This window comes from Ascaphus truei, unplaced genomic scaffold (assembly GCF_040206685.1).
Source record: "Ascaphus truei isolate aAscTru1 unplaced genomic scaffold, aAscTru1.hap1 HAP1_SCAFFOLD_1337, whole genome shotgun sequence".
In the NCBI taxonomy this organism is placed as follows: Eukaryota; Metazoa; Chordata; class Amphibia; order Anura; family Ascaphidae; genus Ascaphus; species Ascaphus truei.
The window spans coordinates 1-20,468 of NW_027454215.1; the positions used below are offsets into that span (position 1 = coordinate 1).

The 20,468-nt window shown below is 56.2% G+C and overlaps 1 protein-coding gene across 1 annotated transcript in view; it reads left to right on the plus strand.

Moving 5' to 3' along the window:
- Positions 1-3,195: 3,195 nt before the first annotated feature.
- Positions 3,196-20,468, plus strand: part of LOC142475720 (uncharacterized) — a 28,673-nt gene continuing 11,400 nt past the window's right edge. Inside the window, exons 1-2 of the mRNA XM_075581465.1 lie at positions 3,196-3,233; positions 19,177-19,364. The gene's annotated coding sequence lies outside the window, so the exon portion shown is untranslated. The remainder of the gene's footprint in view (positions 3,234-19,176; positions 19,365-20,468) is intronic.

The window sequence follows — 20,468 nt, forward strand, 5'->3', positions numbered from 1 at the left end:
GTCACTGTCTCCCTCCCACCACACCCAGTCACTGTCTCCCTCTCCACACCAACCCACACCACCCACCCCAGTCACTGTCTCCCTCCCCACCCACCCACCACCCAGTCACTGTCTCCCTCCCACCTCACCCACCCACCCAGTCACTGTCTCCCACCCCCCACCCAACTGTCTCCCTCCCTCCCACCCACCCACCACCAGTCACTGTCTCCATCCCACCCACCCACCCACCCAGTCACTGTCTCCCTCCCCCCACCCCCCACCCACCCAGTCACTGTCTCCTCCCACCCACCCACCCAGTCACTGTCTCCCTCCCACCCACCCACCCAGTCACTGTCTCCCTCCCACCCACCCCACCCAGTCACTGTCTCCCTCCCACCCACCCACCCAGTCACTGTCCTCCCCTCCCACCCACCCACCCACCCAGTCACTGTCTCCCTCCCCCACCCACCCACCCAGTCACTGTCTCCCTCCCTCCTCTCACCCACCCAGTCACTGTCTCCTCCCTCCCACCCACCCACCCAGTCACTGTCTCCCTCCCTCCCACCACCCACCCAGTCACTGTCTCCCTCCCTCCCACCCACCCACCCAGTCACTGTCTCCCTCCCTCCCACCCACCCACCCAGTCACTGTCTCCCTCCCTCCACCCACCCACCCAGTCACTGTCTCCCTCCCACCCACCCACCCAGTCACTGTCTCCCTCCCACCCACCCACCCAGTCACTGTCTCCCTCCCACCCACCCACCCAGTCACTGTCTCCCTCCCACCCACCCACCCAGTCACTGTCTCCCTCCCTCCCACCCACCCACCCAGTCACTGTGTCCCTCCCACCCCACCCACCCAGTCACTGTGTCCCCCCACCCACCCACCCAGTCCACTGTGTCCCTCCCACCCACCCACCCAGTCACTGTTCCCTCCCACACCACCCACCCAGTCACTGTGTCCCTCCCACCCACCCACCCACCCTGTCCCTAAGTCACTGTGTCCTCCCACCCCACCCAGTCACTGTGTCCCTCCCACCCACCCCACCCACCCAGTCACTGTCTCCCACCCACCCACCCACCCAGTCACTGTCTCCCTGACCCACCCAGTCACTGTCTCCCTCCCAAGTCACTGTCTCCCTTACACCCACCCACCCAGTCACTGTCTCCCTCCCACCCACCCACCCACCCAGTCACTGTCTCCTCCCCACCCACCCACCCAGTCACTGTCTCCCTCCCACCCAAGTCACTGTCTCCCTCCCACCCACCCACCCACCCACCCAGTCACTGTCTCCCTCCCACCCACCCACCCACCCACCCAGTCACTGTCTCCCTCCCACCCCACCCACCCACCACCCAGTCACTGTCTCCCTCCCACCCACCCACCCACCCAGTCACTGTCTCCCTCCCACCCACCCACCCACCCAGTCACTGTCTCCCTCCCACCCACCCACCCACCCAGTCACTGTCTCCCTCCACCCACCCACCCACCCAGTCACTGTCTCCCTCCCACCCACCCACCCACCCACCCAGTCACTGTCTCCCTCCCACCCACCCACCCAGTCACTGTCTCCCTCCCACCCACCCACCCACCCACCCAGTCACTGTCTCCCTCCCACCCACCCACCCACCCACCCAGTCACTGTCTCCCTCCCACCCACCCACCCACCCACCCAGTCACTGTCTCCCTCCCACCCACCCACCCACCCACCCAGTCACTGTCTCCCTCCCACCCACCCACCCACCCACCCAGTCACTGTCTCCCTCCCACCCACCCACCCACCCACCCAGTCACTGTCTCCCTCCCACCCACCCACCCAGTCACTGTCTCCCTCCCCACCCACCCACCCAGTCACTGTCTCCCTCCCACCCACCCACCCAGTCACTGTCTCCCTCCCACCCACCCACCCAGTCACTGTCTCCCTCCCACCCACCCACCCAAGTCACTGTCTCCCTCCCACCCACCCACCCAGTCACTGTCTCCCTCCCACCCACCCACCCACCCAGTCACTGTCTCCCTCCCACCCACCCACCCACCCAGTCACTGTCTCCCTCCCACCCACCCACCCACCCAGTCACTGTCTCCCTCCCACCCACCACCCACCCAGTCACTGTCTCCCTCCCACCCACCCACCCACCCAGTCACTGTCTCCCTCCCACCCACCCACCCAGTCACTGTCTCCCTCCCTCCCACCCACCCACCCACCCACCCAGTCACTGTCTCCCTCCCCACCCACCCACCCACCCAGTCACTGTCTCCCTCCCACCCACCCACCCACCCAGTCACTGTCTCCCTCCCACCCACCCACCCAGTCACTGTCTCCCTCCCACCCAGTCACTGTCTCCCTCCCACCCACCCACCCAGTCACTGTCTCCCTCCCACCCACACCACCCAGTCACTGTCTCCCTCCCACCCACCCAGTCACTGTCTCCCTCCCTCCCACCCACCCAGTCACTGTCTCCCTCCCACCCACCCACCCAGTCACTGTGTCCCTCCCACCACCCCACCAGTCACTGTGTCCCTCCCACCCACCCACCCAGTCACTGTGTCCCTCCCACCCACCCAGTCACTGTGTCCCACCCACCCACCCACCCACCCACCCAGTCACTGTGTCCCACCCACCCACCCACCGTGTCCCTCCCACCCACCCACCCAGTCACTGTGTCCCTCCCACCCACCCACCCAGTCACTGTGTCCAAAAGTCACTGTGTCCCTCCCTCCCACCCACCCACCCAGTCACTGTGTCCCAAACCACCCACCCACCCAGTCACTGTGTCCCAAACCACCCACCCACCCAGTCACTGTGTCCCACCCAGTCACTGTGTCCCACCCACCCCAGTCACTGTGTCCCTAGTGTCCCACCCACCCAGTCACTGTGTCCACCCAGTCACTGTGTCCCAGGGGTTATGTAATATTCAGGTTACCTCCTTCATATCAACATTGACCAAAAGGGAGGAACTGAAGCAGCTTTAAAGAAATATTAAGGACCAGGAAGAGTATACACATCTACATGCAGAAGAAACAATCTTTCCCTAGCACAGTGCCTGGGAAATGTTACTGTCTTGTTTCTAATCACACAGTATGTGACACGTGATCCCTTTTGAAGTCTAAAAACTACAACTCCCATGATCCCCTTAGTGTGAGCATGCGCAGTAGGACACAGAGCTGTGACCCGGATGTAGTCAGTGTCTCCACTTCCGGGAAAGAGAAGATGAAGAATAAAGTGGTGCAGGAAGCACACAGGAGCCTTTTCTGTAAGTAACTTACTTTGTATTCAAAGCATCAGAGCAGGTATATGCAAACACGTGGCGTTTCAGGACAGACACGTCCTCTCCTCAGACCATACACCTTACTGCAATAGTGACACTAACAATTATATATATCCCTAGGGCAGTGGTGGGATTCAAAAAAAAAAAAAAAGCAACAGGTTCTCTCTAGGAGGGTGGGAGATCGTCTCCCCCAGCCCCCCTCGCGTCTCCCCCAGCCCCCCACGCGTCTCCCCCAGCCCCCCTCGCGTCTCCCCCAGCCCCCCTCGCGTCTCCCCCAGCCCCCTCGCGTCTCCCCCAGCCCCCCTCGCGTCTCCCCAGCCCCCTCGGGTCTCCCCCAGACCCCATCGCGTCTCCCCCAGACCCCCATCGCGTCTCCCCCAGACCCCCATCGCGTCTCCCCCAGACCCCCATCGCGTCTCCCCCAGACCCCCATCGCGTCTCCCCCAGACCCCCATCGCGTCTCCTCCCAGCCCCCCCCCCTCGCGTCTCCTCCCTCGCGTCTCCTCCCAGCCCCCCCCTCGCGTCTCCTCCCAGCCCCCCCTCGCGTCTCCTCCCAGCCCCCCCTCGCGTCTCCTCCCAGCCCCCCTCGCGTCTCCTCCCAGCCCCCCCTCGCGTCTCCTCCCAGCCCCCCCCCTCGCGTCTCCTCCCAGCCCCCCCTCGCGTCCCGTCCCAGCCCCCCCCTCGCGTCCCGTCCCAGCCCCCCCCTCGCGTCCCGTCCCAGCCCCCCCCTCGCGTCCCGTCCCCAGCCCCCCCCCCTCGCGTCCCGTCCCAGCCCCCCCCTCGCGTCCCCTCCCAGCCCCCCCCTCGCGTCCCCTCCCAGCCCCCCCTCGCGTCCCCCTTCCCAGCCCCCCCCCCCTCGCGTCCCCTCCCAGCCCCCCCCCTCGCGTCCCCTCCCAGCCCCCCCCCTCGCGTCCCCTCCCAGCCCCCCCCCTCGCGTCCCCTCCCAGCCCCCCCCTCGCGTCCCCTCCCAGCCCCCCCCCCTCCGCGTCCCCTCCCAGCCCCCCCCCTCGCGTCCCCTCCCAGCCCCCCCCCCTCGCGTCCCCTCCCAGCCCCCCCCCTCGCGTCGCCTCCCAGCCCCCCCCCTCGCGTCCCCTCCCAGCCCCCCCCCCCCTCGCGTCGCCTCCCAGCCCCCCCCTCGCGTCCCCTCCCAGCCCCCCCCTCGCGTCCCCTCCCAGCCCCCCCCCTCGCGTCCCCTCCCAGCCCCCCCCCCTCGCGTCCCTCCCAGCCCCCCCCCTCGCGTCCCCTCCCAGCCCCCCCCCCGCGTCCCCTCCCAGCCCCCCCCTCCGCGTCCCCTCCCAGCCCCCCCTCGCGCCCCCTCCCAGCCCCCCCCTCGCGCCCCCTCCCAGCCCCCCCCCTCGCCCCCCTCCCAGCCCCCCCCTCGCGCCCCTCCAGCCCCCCCCCCTCGCGCCCCCTCCCAGCCCCCCCCCTCGCGCCCCCTCCCAGCCCCCCCCTCGAGCCCCCTCCCAGCCCCCCCCTCGCGCCCCCTCCCAGCCCCCCCCTCGCGCCCCCTCCCAGCGCCCCCTCGCGCCCTCTCCCAGCCCCCCCCTCGCGCCCTCTCCCAGCCCCCCCCTCGCGTCCCCTCCCAGCCCCCCCCTCGCGTCCCTCCCAGCCCCCCCCTCGCGTCCCCTCCCAGCCCCCCCCCTCGCGTCCCCTCCCAGCCCCCCCTCGCGTCCCCTCCCAGCCCCCCCCCTCGGCCCCTCCCAGCCCCCCCCCTCGCGTCCCCTCCCAGCCCCCCCCTCGCGCCCCTCCAGCCCCCCCCTGCGCCCCTCAGCCCCCCCCTCGCGCCCCCTCCCAGCCCCCCCTCGCGCCCCTCGCGCCCCCCTCCCAGCCCCCCCCTCGCGCCCCCTCCCAGCCCCCCCCTCGCGCCCCTCCCAGCCCCCCCCCTCGAGCCCCCTCCCAGCCCCCCCCTCGCGCCCCCTCCCAGCCCCCCCCTCGCGCCCCTCCCAGCCCCCCCCTCGCGCCCTCTCCCAGCCCCCCCTCGCATCCCCTCCCAACCCCCCCTCGCGTCCCCTCCCAGCCCCCCTCGCGTCCCCTCCCAGCCCCCCCCTCGCGTCCCCTCCCAGCCCCCCCCCTCGCGTCCCAGCCCCCCCCTCGCGTCCCAGCCCCCCCCTCGCGTCCCCTCCCCCCCCTCGCGTCCCCTCCCAACCCCCCTTCGCGTCCCCCTCCCAGCCCCCCTTCGCGTCCCCTCCTAGCCCCCCCCTCGCGTCCCTCCCAGCCCCCCCCCCTCGCGTCCCAGCCCCCCCCTCGCGTCCCAGCCCCCCCCTCGCGTCCCCTCCCCCCCCTCGCGTCCCCTCCCAACCCCCCCCTCGCGTCCCCTCCCAGCCCCCCCCTCGCGTCCCCTCCCAGCCCCCCCCCTCGCGTCCCTCCCAGCCCCCCCCCTCGCGTCCCCTCCCAGCCCCCCCCCTCGCGTCCCCTCCCAGCCCCCCCCCTCGCGTCCCCTCCCAGCCCCCCCCCTCGCGTCCCCTCCCAGCCCCCCCCTCGCGTCCCCTCCCAGCCCCCCCCCTCGCGTCCCCTCCCAGCCCCCCCCCCTCGCGTCCCCTCCCAGCCCCCCCCCCACGCGTCCCCTCCCAGCCCCCCCCCCACGCGTCCCCTCCCAGCCCCCCCCCCACGCGTCCCCTCCCAGCCCCCCCCCCTCGCGTCCCCTCCCAGCCCCCCCCCCTCGCGTCCCCTCCCAGCCCCCCCCTCGCGTCCCCTCCCAGCCCCCCCCTCGCGTCCCCTCCCAGCCCCCCCTCGCGTCCCCTCCCAGCCCCCCCCCTCGCGTCCCCTCCCAGCCGCCCCCCCCTCGAGTCCCCTCCCAGCCGCCCCCCCCCTCGAGTCCCCTCCCAGCCCCCCCCCCCCCCCTCGCGTCCCCTCCCAGCCCCCCCCCCCCCTCGCGTCCCCTCCCAGCCCCCCCCCCCTCGCGTCCCCTCCCAGCCCCCCCCCTCGCGTCCCCTCCCAGCCCCCCCCCCTCGCGTCCCCTCCCAGTCCCCCCCCTCGCATCTTCTCCCAGTCCCCCCCTCGCGTCTTCTCCCAGTCCCCCACCCTCTCGGCTTCTCCCAGCCCCAGGACTGCAATCCCTAGACGCAGGCGCCAGTTACAGTGTCCTGACGCAGTCAGACAACACTACCGGTCCAGGTCTCTGCATGAACAACGCGTTTCGGATCTAGTAATCCTTTGTGCGGTTCATGCAGAAGACCTGGGAATACATACTTATATAGGGCTGACTTAATGGCAGGGACTCCTCTTCCTTAATGTTATGTTTATGTCTAAAGCACTTATTCCCATGATCTGTTATTTATTCGATTACCACATGTATTACTGTGAAGCGCTATGTACATTAATGGCGCTATATAAATAAAGACATACAATACAATACAATTAACCCAAATAACTGTTTAATCCTAGTACCACACATGCCGTGTGAGTACATCTATAGATTATTTCCCTATCACTTTCATGCTATTTCATTTGTATCTCTGGATATCCACCCGCTTATATCTGGATTAATAGTAGAGGCTGATTTTACCCTAGGAACCAGTTTAGTTCAAGTCACAATACTTACTGCGACAGGGAGATTCTGCTGCTGCTGGAGAAGCCCCATGAGACAGGACCAGGGCTCGGGAGCGAGCACATGTCAGTGGAACGCATATAAATATAAATGTGTTCCACTGACTGCATTTACACAGTGATTTAGTGACACCTCGAGCCGATTGATCACAGGAGAACGGATCAATCCGCAATTTAGCTAATCACTTGTCAGTGTTGGATTGCATTGATGCGCATATTGAAGGGAAACATCTATATATATATATATTTTTTTTTTTTAAAGGCAGCTTGAACTGCTGCTTTAACCCAACCTAGCGGCGGGAAAACATGAAATCAGTTGAAGTACATGACTTCCTGAAAAGGATGAAATCACCATTTAACCCTTTGGGTCCCTTTTGATGTAGCTGCTATGTCACCGCGTCTGGCCCCATGATGTAATAGCTACGTCATAGTAATCCTGCTGGTTTTCCTAGGGGAGATGACATTATGTGCTCCTGTGCAGGGCAGGACGGATTTATCACTACGTGGGATAGAAGGGAGGGGGTCTCCCCGTCCGTTCTGTCATCAGTGAGGGAGCGATCACGTGACCCCTCCGTCACTCAAAGGGTTAAAATAACTTTTACTTATTTGTGTATTGTGAAAGAAATCCTGTTCTATATTTCTCCAGGAACATTTGTGTGTTTGACTAATGAGGGCATTATAATTACTTTGTTTTCTATGTTAGTGTTATTTTCTTTATTTGCTAAACAAGTTTTTTTTTTTTTTTTTAAATATCTTTCCTTTATTGGTGTCATACAGCGGGTAGGTACATGTTACAGAAACTGGTTAACAAGCCAACTTGTATATACGGCGCAGTACATGTACATTACATGGGGGAGGTAAGCGACACACAATAATCCCTTTTCCTTTTTTCAGAGATGAAAAGAAGAGGGGGAGACAAAGGAAGGGTGGATAGTTGGGAACGACTTTGGGAAGAGAGAGGGGGAGGACGGGGGGGGGTATGGGGGGGGGGAAGGATTTTGAGGTTCGTTGGTCGGGGGATGGGTGTTGCTGTAAGGTTTATGTGGGGGTTGGTAGTCCTGGCCAAGGTTCCCAGACTGAATAAAATTGTGGGGTTTTTTGTTTCAACATTGCCGTCAGTTTTTCCATAGTCATAATTCCGTCTATCCTAGAGATCACTGTCCTTCTGGAGGGGGCTTTAATTTTCTTCCACGCCGCCGCAACGCAGCATCTCGCAGCCGTCAATATTGCCGCTGTGAGTCTGGCAGCAGGGGCAGGGAGGTTGTCGATTGGTTTTCCCAGCACGTAGGTCAGAGGGTCCAGAGGTATTTCTATATCCATGGTCTCGGTCAGGAGGCCCTGGATCCGGGACCAGAATCTTTGGATCTCCGGGCATGTCCACCAAATATGGGACATGTCCCCCCTTTGACCACAACCTCTCCAGCATTCATCTGAAGTGCCTGGGTAGATTTGGCTCAGTCTACTCGGGGTCAGGTACCAGTGAAATAATATTTTATAGATGTTTTCTTTTGTGACGGAACAAATTGATGTTTTGGTGGCTGCTCCCAGATATCCTCCCAGTCCTCAAGGTCCAAGTTGGTATTTAGAGCTTCGTTCCATTTCTGCATATACAGGTGATTGGGGGGGGGGCTGGGATGTCTCGAGCGTTTTATATATCTCTGATATGAGGCCCTTTTGGTATTCGCCTTTGAGGCAGAGGGTCTTGAATCTGGAGCGCGGCGGGAACTTTAGGGTAGGGGACTGGGTTCTAAGGAAGTGTCGAAACTGTAGGTATTGGAATGTGGGTAAATCGGGGACGAAAATTTAGCTCTTAGTTCCAGGAGGGGCATGGCCTCGTCTTTTTCCAGCAAATCCGCAACCACTCTGATGTTTAAGCCTTGAAATTGGCTGAATTGGGTTCGGGCACACCCGGGTGGGAAGTCCGGGTTTCCGAATAAGGGGTCAATTGAGAGGGGGTTGAAGCTAGGCCGTATTTCCCTTTGGTTTTTAACCATGTCGACCACGTGCATCTCATAGCCCCGAGGCCAAGTCTCAACGATTTCTTGTTTTTGTGGCTGGGATCACAATAGAGTTGGGAGGGTGTTCGGGGACGCGTGGTGTGTCTCTATCTCCAGCCAACAATTGGAGGTGGGGGGGCTGTTCCATACTACCGCCTGCCTCAATTGGGCTGATTGGTAGTATCGGAGTATGTCCGGTGCCCCCAGGCCCCCTCTCGTCCTCGAGGCCAAGGAGTACTGACCGTGGGGCCCTGGCTCTCCGTTGTTGCCAAATAAACCTTAGGATATGGGCCTGGATATTCCTCAGTTCTGCTAATGGTACAGGGACAGGGAGGGTCTGAAAGAAATAGAGTAAACGGGGTAGGATATTCATTTTGGTGGATACTATTCTTCCGAACCAGGAGATCTGGTGGGTTAGCCAGGTCTCTAGATCTTTTAAGATTTGGCGGAAGAGGGGGGGGTAGTTAATTTGGTATAAATGAGTTATATGAACTCGCTATTTTAATTCCAAGTACTTGATATGGGAACTATTCCATTTGTATTTAAATTTCTTTTGTAGGGCTGACCAAACGGGGTTCGGTAGGAGATGCTGAGCGCCTCCGACTTGTCAGTATTGACTTTATAGTCTGACAGTTGGCCAAATTCGTGAGGAGTTTTTCTAGGTTAGGGAGGGAGGTGAGGGGGTCTAACATGGTGAGGATTATGTCATCGGCGAACAGGGATATTTTGTATTCCCTGTCTCCGATTGGATACCTTTAATAGTGGGTTCAGTTCTAATTCGGGCGGCCAGGGGCTCTATGGATAGGGCGAAAAGTAAAGGGGAGAGGGGGCAGCCTTGTCTAGTGCCGTTTTGTATTTTTATTGGGTTGGAGCGGCCTCCCGGGAGTTTTAGTAGGGCTGTTGGGTTAGTATAGAGGGGCCCGTACGCCAGCCAGAAATGGTCCGGAGAAGCCGAATTGGCTCATCGTTTGGTCGAGGTAGGACCATCTGATGCGGTCAAAGGCCTTCTCCACGTCAAGGCTTAGTATCAGGGCCTGGGATTGTTTGAGGTGCACGTGGTCTATTATATCAATAATTTTGCGGGTGTTGTCAGAGGCCTGTCTTCCTGACACAAATCCCACCTGGTCTATATGAATTAGTCTTGGAGAATAGGATTCAGCCTGTTTGCGAGAATTTTGCTGAAAAGCTTGAGGTCGGAGTTTAGCAGGGATATTGGGCGGTAGCTGCCGCATTGAAGTGGGTCTCTGCCCTCTTTATGTATAATAGCCAGATTGGCTGCTGACATAGTGTCTGGGATCTGTTGATCCTGCATGAAGGAATTGTACATTTCTAGGAGGTGAGGGGACAGGGGGCCTACAAATTTTTTATAATAACCGTTGGTAAATCCATCCGGTCCAGGTGTTTTAGCTATTTTAAGTGAGGATATTGCTTTTTTTAGTTCCTCTTGAGTTATTTTCTTATTTAAGAACTCGAGTTCTTCTTGTGTGAGGGTTGGGAGGTTGCATTTGGTTAGGTAGTCGGAGGTATTTTTGGCGTTATCCTTTGGGTGGCCAGTGGGGGGAAGGTTGTAGAGATCCGTGTAGAACTCTGCAAACTCACTTGCGATATCTTTCTCATTATAAGAGATTAGACCGCTTTTAGTCCTGATCTTTGTGATCTGGGTCTTTGCTTTCATGCCTCTTAATTTGGAGGCCAGAAGTTTGTCCGCTTTGTTGCCCCTATCGTAAAACTGCTGTTTGGTCCATTTCAGGGCTCTCTCTACCTCGTCAAGTTGAAGCAATTTTAGGTCGGATCTCGCTTTCTCGAGTGCTCTGAGCACCTTTTTCGATAGGGATAGCTTGTGTGAGTGCTCTAACGCAAGAATTTTATCAGTAAGTTCGTTCTGGGCTTTCTGTTTAAGTTTTTTCTTGTAGGAGGCTATTGATATGAGTTCCCTCTGATGGTGGCTTTGTGGGCCTCCCATAGAGTTGCTGCCGAAGGTACTGAGCCTTTGTTTATTTGGAAAAAGGTGAGCAGTTTTTGCTTAATTGTTTTGACTACTTGTGGGTCGTTGAGAAGCGAGTCGTTAAGTTTCCAATTATATGTTAATGACTTGACGAAAGGCAGAGAGAGGGTGAGTGCGATAGGGCATGGTCGGACCACGTTATTGGGCCTATTTCGGAGTGGGAGGATGCCTGGAGAACATTATTGGTGCCTAGAAAATAGTCGATCCTCGAGTAAGACTGATGGGGGTTGAGTAGAAGGAGTAGTCCCGCTGACCCGCGTGCTGGCCCGCCAAATGTCTGTCAGAGAGTACTCTCTGAGGATATCTTGGAATTTTTGGGCTTTTGTCTGTAGTTGGGTGGAGTATGGGGCAGTAGTTTGGCCTGATCTGTCATGGTCTGGATTAAGTACCATATTTACGTCTCCGACAAGGAGAAGGGAGGAGAGCGTCGATTGGTCGAGAGTGCTAAGGAGGTTCTGTAGGAATTGAGTTTGGTTGGCGTTTGGGGCATAAATATTAAGGATAGTTATGGGGGAGCCTGAGAGCGTGCCTTGGAGTAATATATATCGTCCCTCGGGATCTTTGGTTATCAGCGTCGGGGCAAATGGTATATTGTTTTTAATCAGGATGGCCACCCCTCTTTTCTTGCTGGGGGAGGAAGCAAAAAACGCTTGGGGGTACGTGTGGTTAAATGTGTTTGGTGGGTCTGTATTGTTATAATGGGTTTCTTGAATGCAAATTATATCACCTTTAGTCTTTTTAAATTCTTGGAGGGCTAATTTGCGTTTGCGGACCGAGTTAAGGCCTTTGACGTTCAAGGAAATAATTTTGATCGACGCCATTAGTGGGGGGGGGGGGGTCTCGGGGATAAGCCCCTGTCCCTGAGTTATTCCCATGTCAGGGTTGATTTGAGCGTCGGGGTGCATGTGCGGGGGGAAGTTTCTGGTTTTCCCGCGGGGGATGCTGGGGGAGGGCCGACGGGGGGAGGATGGGGTGGGGGGGGAGAGAGGGAGGGGGGGGAAGACACAAGAGGACAAGAAAGAGAGTGGGCTATCCTGGAGCCCGAAAAAGGTTCCTCTTGACATTCTAGTGTCAAGGGGCTGGGGTGCAAAAAGACCCCTAGGAGAACTTTCGGGGCGTCACTCACGGACCGCAGCCAGTAAGAAGGGTCCGGCGCCCCCATCCTATTGCTAGTAGGGGGGGGGGGAAGGGTCCTAAGTAAGGAGGGAGAACTCTGGTTTACGGAGGCCTTACTCTCCTACGGTTAGTACTATAACTGGTCTTTTACATCCTTTGCGAACATTGTTTCCTTTTTTGTGTTACGTTCTTGTTTCCCCGGGGGGGGGGAGGAGGAGGGAGAGGGGGGGGAGGGGGAGGAGGGGGGGGGAGGGAGGGGGAGGAGGGGGGGGAGGGAGAGGAGGGAGGGGGGGGAGGGGGGGGAGGAGGGAGGGGGGGGGGAGGGGGGGGAGGAGGGAGGGGGGGGGGAAGGGGGGGGTCTGGTGTTTATAGTTTGCACTGGTAGGGCAGCGTTACTCTTTAGTGGGGGTATGTCCTCAGGTTGATTCCCACATTAACCTTGTGATTGTACATTGATATGCAGTAAGCAAAGGTGGATATACATGCAATATTTCGGTTTTGAGGGGGGGAGGGGGGGGGTAGGGGAGAAAGAGGGGGGGTGGGAGGGGGGGGTAGGGAGGGGAGGTGTGGTGAGAGGGGGAGGAGGGGGGGTGGGAGGGGGGGGAGGGGAGGTGGGAGCATATAGGATACATATGGTTGGCAGCTGGTTTAAACATTACTCTCGGGGGGAGTTCCATTCCCAGGCCGAGGTCACTCTTTACATTGCTGTTTGGCTATGCATTTATACATTGATATGTAGCATTACTGGTTGGTTTGACATAAGACATTTCTCCTCTAGGGGGGGGGGGGAGGGGGAGGGGGGGAGGGAGGGGGGGGGGGAGGAGGAGAGGGGGGGGGAAGGGGGGGGTCTGGTGTTTATAGTTTGCACTGGTAGGGCAGCGTTACTCTTTGGTGGGGGTATGTCCTCAGGTTGATTCCCACATTAACCTTGTGATTGTACATTGATATGCAGTAAGCTAAGGTGGATATACATGCAGTATTTTGGTTTTGAGGGAGGGGGGGGGAGGGGAGAGGGGGGGGGGTAGGGAGGGGAGGTGTGGTGAGAGGGGGAGGAGGGAGGAGGGGGGGATGGGAGGGAGGAGGGGGGGATGGGAGGGGGGGTGGGGAGGTGGGAGCATATAGGATACACATAGTTGGCAGCTGGTTTAAACATTACTCTCGGGGGGAGTTCCATTCCCAGGCCGAGGTCACTCTTATACCTTGCTGTTTGGCTATGCATTTATTCATTGATATGTAGCGTTACCGATTGGTTTGACATAAGACATTTCTCCTCTAGGGGGGGTGGGGGGGGAGGGAGGGGGCGGGGAGGGGGGGAGGGAGCATACATTATTCGTGACCTTGACATTTTATTTAAACATTGCTCTCGGGGGGAATCTCATTCCTAGGCCTAGGGGTCCCTTGCATTATGTCTTTTTCATCTAGTCAGTCAGTAGTTGGTCATACATTGGCATATAACTATACAGACTGGATAAACATAGTACCGATGGTTAAGCATAGTACAGGTCTTCTCTTGGGGGGAGGGGGGGTAGGTGGGGGGGGGAGGGGGGGTAGGTGGGGGGGGAGGGGGGGTAGGTGGGGGGGGAGGGGGGTAGGTGGGGGGGGGAGGGCTGAAACTATCCGTGGGGGGGGGGGGCGAGAGGAACACTTGGGGGGTTATCTAACATAGTAATTTGTCTGATTAGTGAGGGGGGGTGGGGGGGGGCATATTGTATATAGCCTTTTCTAGCATTTGGGAATTATCACTGAGGTGGGGTTAGTTTCGTGCCGGGATGTTGTTTGGAGGTGTATGGTTGAATCTTGAGGCTTATATGATGTGGCAATTGCTGTGATGTAAGCTGTTGTGTCTGGTGCTACTCCGGTTCTGTTCAGGGGGGGGGGGGGTGGGGGGAAGTATACGGGGCGGAGAGGGGTGAAGGGGGGGGCAAGGGGAGACAAGGGGGTTCAGGGGGGGGACCATACAATTGCGGGTTCAGTTGGGAGCCTTATAATTCTGGGGGGGGGAGTTTCAGTAGGGGTGTTCAATTGGGTCTGGATCTTGTACACATATATCCTCGTTTTGGCGGTAAGAGGGGAGAGGGGGGGGGGGAACTCGGGGGGTCGTGGAAAACCAGAGAGGTAGGATATCTTATATACCTTTGGGGAATATCGGGGTACATCATAAGGGGAGAGAGAGAGGGGGGGGAAGTTTCTGTTTATACAACCTGCCCCCTGTGGAAGAGGGGGGGGGGGAAAGGGTGGCTCCGGGAACGGATCTTGGGTTGCAGTGTCCATAGCAGGAGTCTCTGGCTCTGTTATCTTGGCGTGCGGGCACATTGAATCAGGAATCCAGGGCACTTCATGCTCGTCAGGAGCACCGACCAGGTGTGCCTGTGTAGGTATGCAGCAGCCGACCCGCGTCTCCGGAGCCCGGATCTTCGTTGGTGCAGCTCTGGAGCACGTAAGTGTCACGAGAGGACCGCGCCCGGGGAGGAGCAGCGCGGATGCCGTTTCCTCCCGTTGCAGTCCGAGACACCACGGGTGGGGCCTCTATTCCCCTCGGTCTCGGGGAGAGACAGAAAAGGTGAGTGGACGTTTTACTCGTGGGGGGGCGGGAGGTAGGAGAGGGCTTTGGTTAGATAGTGGCGGGGGGGGGAGGGGGGGAGGGAAGAGAGGAGGGGGAGAGTGGTGAGGAGTGGAGGGGGGGGGACTGGAGGGGGGGGGGACTGGGGGGAGGGGGAGATAGTTCGTGGGGTGGGAGTTGGGGGGCCTCTCGGGGCCAGAGGGGTGCTTTGTGCACTGAGGGTTCTTGCGTTGGGTGCTTGCTGTTATCTTCAGGGCCTCTGGGTCCGCGTGGGATGACTGTGGGGGCCTCTTGTGTTTTTCTTGGGCCTCGTAGTTGTCTGGATCATCCGGATTCACCGTTGGCGCTGGCTCGCCAGTCTCTCCGATGTTCGGGGGGCTTCTTGTAGGGGCGTCTCTGACGTCTCCTCGGTATTGGGGCGGCTGCTCTTCTGTGGTGGGAGAGGGATCCCTAGCGCTTTCAAGAAGTTTTTAGCGCCTTCAGGGGTTGTCACTGTATGGTGGCGGCCATTACGGAGCACCACTAATTTGAAGGGGAACCCCCAGCGATACTTTACCCCCTGGTCTCTGAGGTAGGAGGTAAGTGGGCGCAGCGCGTTTCTTTTATTCATTGTTATCTGGGAAAGGTCGTTGTAGAGTTGGATTTGTGCCCCGTCCATGGACACAGTCCTCATTTCTCTGGCCGCCGCCATGATGCGGTCTTTAGCAGAGTATGCGTGCATTCTCAGCACCACATCTCTGTGTCTATTTGGGTCCGATGATTTTGGGGCCAGGGCTCTGTGGGCACGGTCCGTGTGCAGGTCATGATCTGATAGATCAGGGACGAGCTGCAGAAAGAGTCTGCGGAGGAATGGTTGGAGTTCTTCGTGGGAGATAGTTTCTGGGATGTTTTTGAGGCGGATGTTTTGCCTTCGCTCCCTGTTCTCCATGTCCTCTAACTTGTCCTGTATATGCTGAATCGCCTCTCCACATCTCAGTACTTCTTCGCGTGTCTCAGCCTGTTCATTTGAGGCTACCTCCATCTTAACCTCCAGGTCTTCCGTCCGCTCCGTCAGTGCTTCTACTTCTGCCCGGATGGTTTGGAGGGCCTTTTCCGTGTCCTCCTGAACTCCCCTCCTCATTTTAATAATTAGGGCATCAAAAAAGTCTTTATTTAGGACGGGGGGATCTGAGTCTGTCGGGCTCTGTCGGCCGCTGCGCACCTCGTGCTCCGGTTCTTCTCCGGCGCCATCTTGCTCCTCGGAGCTGATCTCAGCTAGGCGTTGCGCCGGAGCGAAGAACTTGGTGACGGGGCATTGACTCTTCCTCTGCGGCTTCCCTGCCATCTCTTCAGAGTGAGTTCTCGGGGTGGGATCGATTTTCGGGGGGTTTGGGGTGGGGAATGAGCTTATTCTATTATTTATCTTGGTGAGGGCGCCGGGAGCTCCTCCACTAGCAGACCATCGGCTGTGACGTCACCGGAAGTCCTCCTAAACAAGTTTTTTTAACTTGACAATTCTCTACATTTAACCTATTAAATATGCCATTGTTGTTGGGTTACGTTCTTCCTAGGAGGGACTGCACCTTTAAATACCATTTTCTACTCTGCTTCAGTCTAAATAAATCCTGAGATTACAAACCCATAAGAGATTGTACAATCAGCCTTTTCTCCTTGCTAGCTATCCTAAGCACTCCTTTTCCTCTCACCCCACACAAGTCTTTCCCCGTCTTTGGAACACAGGGTCACACTTATCAAAGCCTTATTTAACCAGAGGCAGCTGGTGACATTACGGATAACTTTGGTTGCTGTCACCTACACTACTTTACCCAGTTTACTGGGCAGCTAATGCCAAATCTATATTCTCCAGACTATTACTCTGTGACCATTACCATCACTTATTGTCTTTCCAAATCCTTGCAAAACCTCCCGATACTACTGAAGAAACAGAAATATTCATTTTATTTATCCCCCAAACAGCTTGTCAAATTATTTCCCCAATCCCCCCTCAAGAGAAGAGTTACCCGTCTCACATGGTTTCTCTTACTGTGTTTCTATTGCTGTTTGTGTTCTGTATCCCCCTTCCTCCCACACCCTTTATTTGCCTCCCAGGTACTGATCTGCAGGGGGTTATTTTTCCTTATCCACTTTGCCTCCTCTGTTTACCAAACACTAGATTCACTAAAGTGCAATAGCCCCAATTACACTTTAACAGCCACTCAAGTAAATGGCAATGAGCATATAATCACAGCAGCTCTTTGCACCTCTCCCCTCACTCCTGTCTTCTGCTCACAGCCTTGTTCAGCACCATTGCTTCCCGTATGTAGCCTTAGGCCCCGCTCACACAGCACACTACACGACGTGCGCGCGTTTGCGTGTTCGTCACAGACTCCTGGAGGCCAATGGTAGTGTTCAGTATTGAAACTACCATTGGCTGCAAAGTACGGCATCAACGCTGCTGCAGTCGCTGGAGTCTTTTGAAACTGATCTCTGGCTGCAGCAGCGTGACGTCAGTTTCAGCAGCAAATCAATGCATTGGCTGCTGAAAGTGAACAGAGACTCGGCAGCTCCCTGCTCCAGACACACACACACACACACACACACACACACACACACACGCACGCTTTTCTTTTATGTTTGTTTACACCCCCCCCCCTCCGGTCCCCGCTCTCCGCACACAGGTCAACAGAGTATAATAATAAAAAGGGGGAGGAACGGGGGACGCAACTGTCTGCCACGGCCCTACTCCTGCAGCTTGAGCACAGATTTCTGGGCTGCAGGAACCCGCGGCAGAGGCGCGCATGGGAGAGCGCGGCCGTAGCAGGCAGTGTGAGCTCAGCCTAAGGCCTGGGACATAGTAAACACTTTTGTGCTGCTGCTCGCTGTTGCTTGCTGCCGCTCGCTCTACCAGGAGCTTTTTGCTGTCCTGGCAGAGGAGACGGCAAGCTCGCTTGGGAGGCGGATCGCTGTGTGTCACTTGGTCGCTGTCAGTGTGTGTGTGTGTCACTTTGAAGTGGTCTGTTTGTGTGTCACTGGGGAACCTGTGTGTGTGTGTACAGGCATACTACCCCTGTTTAAGGACACTCACTTTAAGTACACTCGCGAGTAAGTACATCTTGCTCAATAGGCAAACGGCAGCTCATGCATGCGCCTGTCAGCACGTCCTGAGCAGGAATACTGGCTCCCTACCTGTACCAAAGCTGTGCGCATGCGGGGAGACTATAGAGCCTGTTACACATGCGTTATTTACATCAGTTATGCATGTACAGGCATACCTCGCATTAACATACGCAATGGGACCGGAGCATGTATGTAAAGTGAAAATGTACTTAAAGGGAAAGCACTACTTTTTTCCCACTTTTGATGCCCGTACTGTACTACAATCGTCATATACGTGCATAACTGATGTAAATAACACATGTGTAACAAGCTCTATAGTCTCCCTGCTTGCGCACAGCTTCGGTACAGGTAGGGAGCCGGTGTTACTGTTCAGGACGTGCTGACAGGCGCATGCGTGAGCTGCTGTTTGCCTATTGAGCGAAATGTACTTACTCGCGAGTGTACTTAAAGTGAGTGTCCTTAAAGCGGGGTATGCCTGTATATGACGATTGCTGTACAGTACATGCATCCATAAGTGGGGAAAATGTAGTGCTTCACTTTAAGTACATTTTCGCTTTACATACATGCTCCGGTCCCATTGCGTACATTAATGCGGGTTATGCCTGTATATTATATAATATTTTAAAAATGGGAAAAAAAGACGTGAGAATAAATTATTTATTAACATTGTGCAACTTTGATAAATATATTCACACACAGACACACACATATACACACACCTCTGTGCTGCCTCTGCTCTGGTCCGGTGGCTCTGCTCACAGTAGGGAAAAAAAAGGCTGCAGCCCCATTGGATAGGAGCGGTCACGTGACCGCTCCTCCGCTCCCCCAAGCGGCAAAATTTCAAACTCTCCTATCTCTTCTGATTTTCTCAGCCTCCACACGCATCAGCAAGCATGCGGAGGGAGAAACTATAGCTGCGCTGATTACAGATGCAGGGGCTTTGTGCATCTGTTCAGCGTGGCTCAGCCCGCCTCAGCGACGCTTATTTCACTATGTCCTGGGCCTTAGGCTACGGCCCCAGCGGTCACTGCTGCAGGCGCATCCGACTACCTGGTGGCGCGTGCACGGGTCCGCGATCAGTGGTCTATGTGGAGCGATGGGATGTGCATGGGTGGGGGGGAGCGGGGGTTCAAACCCAAACTGACATTGTTACCTCATTAGACTGTGGCTCAAGGCTTTTTCTATAGTCCAGTTTCCAAATAAGTCCAGGGCCTGTTATAAGCTCAGGTTGCTAATGGAACACATTGCTGCTACAACACCTTGTTACATCAACCCCACTTTCTATTTAGTTCCACCGGAAGAAAACTCACCTTTGTGTCACTTGTGTCATCTTGTCTGGGACTTTTTAATTAAAACAGTGTTTTTATTTATTTTTTAAGTAATAAGAAAGTAGTCACTGGTGTGGCCTGTGGCACCCATTCCAATCAAACTGTGGCTACATACAAGTGAGCCATCGTATATACATTGCTCTCCATTAACTTCTGTTCTCAAAAACTGTAGAGAAGAAAGAAAAGACAAGTCACATTATTATCAACTTGTATCTTTTTTTAGCTCTTCCTTTATAAAATAGACATTACTTTGAGATCTCACTAACTGTCCCAATTTTAGATTTGTAAATTGTGTGAGAAACGAGGAAGAACAGAACCTTGTGGCGTTCCAGTACCACAGGAAAATCTACTACAGAACCTGCACAGACCCCCCCCCCCCCCTCACAGAGCTCCTGGTTTGGAGATGAATATGGGAAAGAGCTTGGTATCAAGGAGGTGCGCTGTGGAAAAGTAACGCGCCAGCACAAGGTAATCAGGAATATGTGTGTTACGTGGTTTTTAAATCTCTATTGTCTTATTTCTGATGTTAAATTGCAAATAGTGATAGATCTATATACACCATTACGGTCAACTAGAACTTAATATCACTAAACCTGACTGAGTCAAAGGGCCAGATACTTCAAGCTGCGATAACCAAAAATGGAATAAATTATAGCCAAACAGTGTAGGGAAGGCGGTGCTCACAGGGAAGTAGAGACAATTGGTAAACTAGGAAAGAAAGGATCCTTTTGTGTGGCACTAGAGACACCCTAAATTAAAATATTACATCTTTATTAGGATCAACTAAATATCTAACTGTTTGGACACCACAAATATTGAACAAAATACAGATAAAATTAATTAAAAATAACCGAAGAGGTATGGGTAAGTGTAGCTAATTTTACTAGTTGTGCAGTGGTTTATAATATAACAGACAACTAGATAATCTGTACACTTAATATCAAGATGGTATTTGACAATATAACCATCCACTATCCTGAAGTAAATGACTTGCAGGATATTGCAGCAATACCTGATAGCTAGTAGGTAAGTGAAGATCGTTAATTGATGTCTAGGGTGTTCCCCGTATTGTAAGGAGGAACTCTGTAGAGCAGGCCTGCACAACTTGTAAAGTGAGAAGGGCCGCAATGCTCCAAGGAAAACAGATTTGGGCCGCACGGGTAAAACAGCATTTATTATTCAATTTATACATTTCTTTTTTTAAAAGCCTGTCACGGAAGACTAGCACTTTTAACACCTTTTATACCGTCTTGGATCAATCCACTAGGCAGGACAACATTGTTGAATAAAATGGTGTTTATTTGGTGAGACCGCAGACATACAAAAAATGCTCAACACATCATTTCCCCCAGCACCCATCATCATCTCTCCTAGCACCCATCATCATCTCTCCTAGCACCCATCATCTTCTCTCCTATGACCCATCATCATCTCTCCTAGCACCCATCAACATCTCTCCCAGCACCCTTCATCATCTCCCACAGCACCCTTCATCATCTCCCACAGCACCCTTCATCTCCCACAGCACCCTTCATCATCTCCCACAGCACCCTTCATCTCCCACAGCACCCT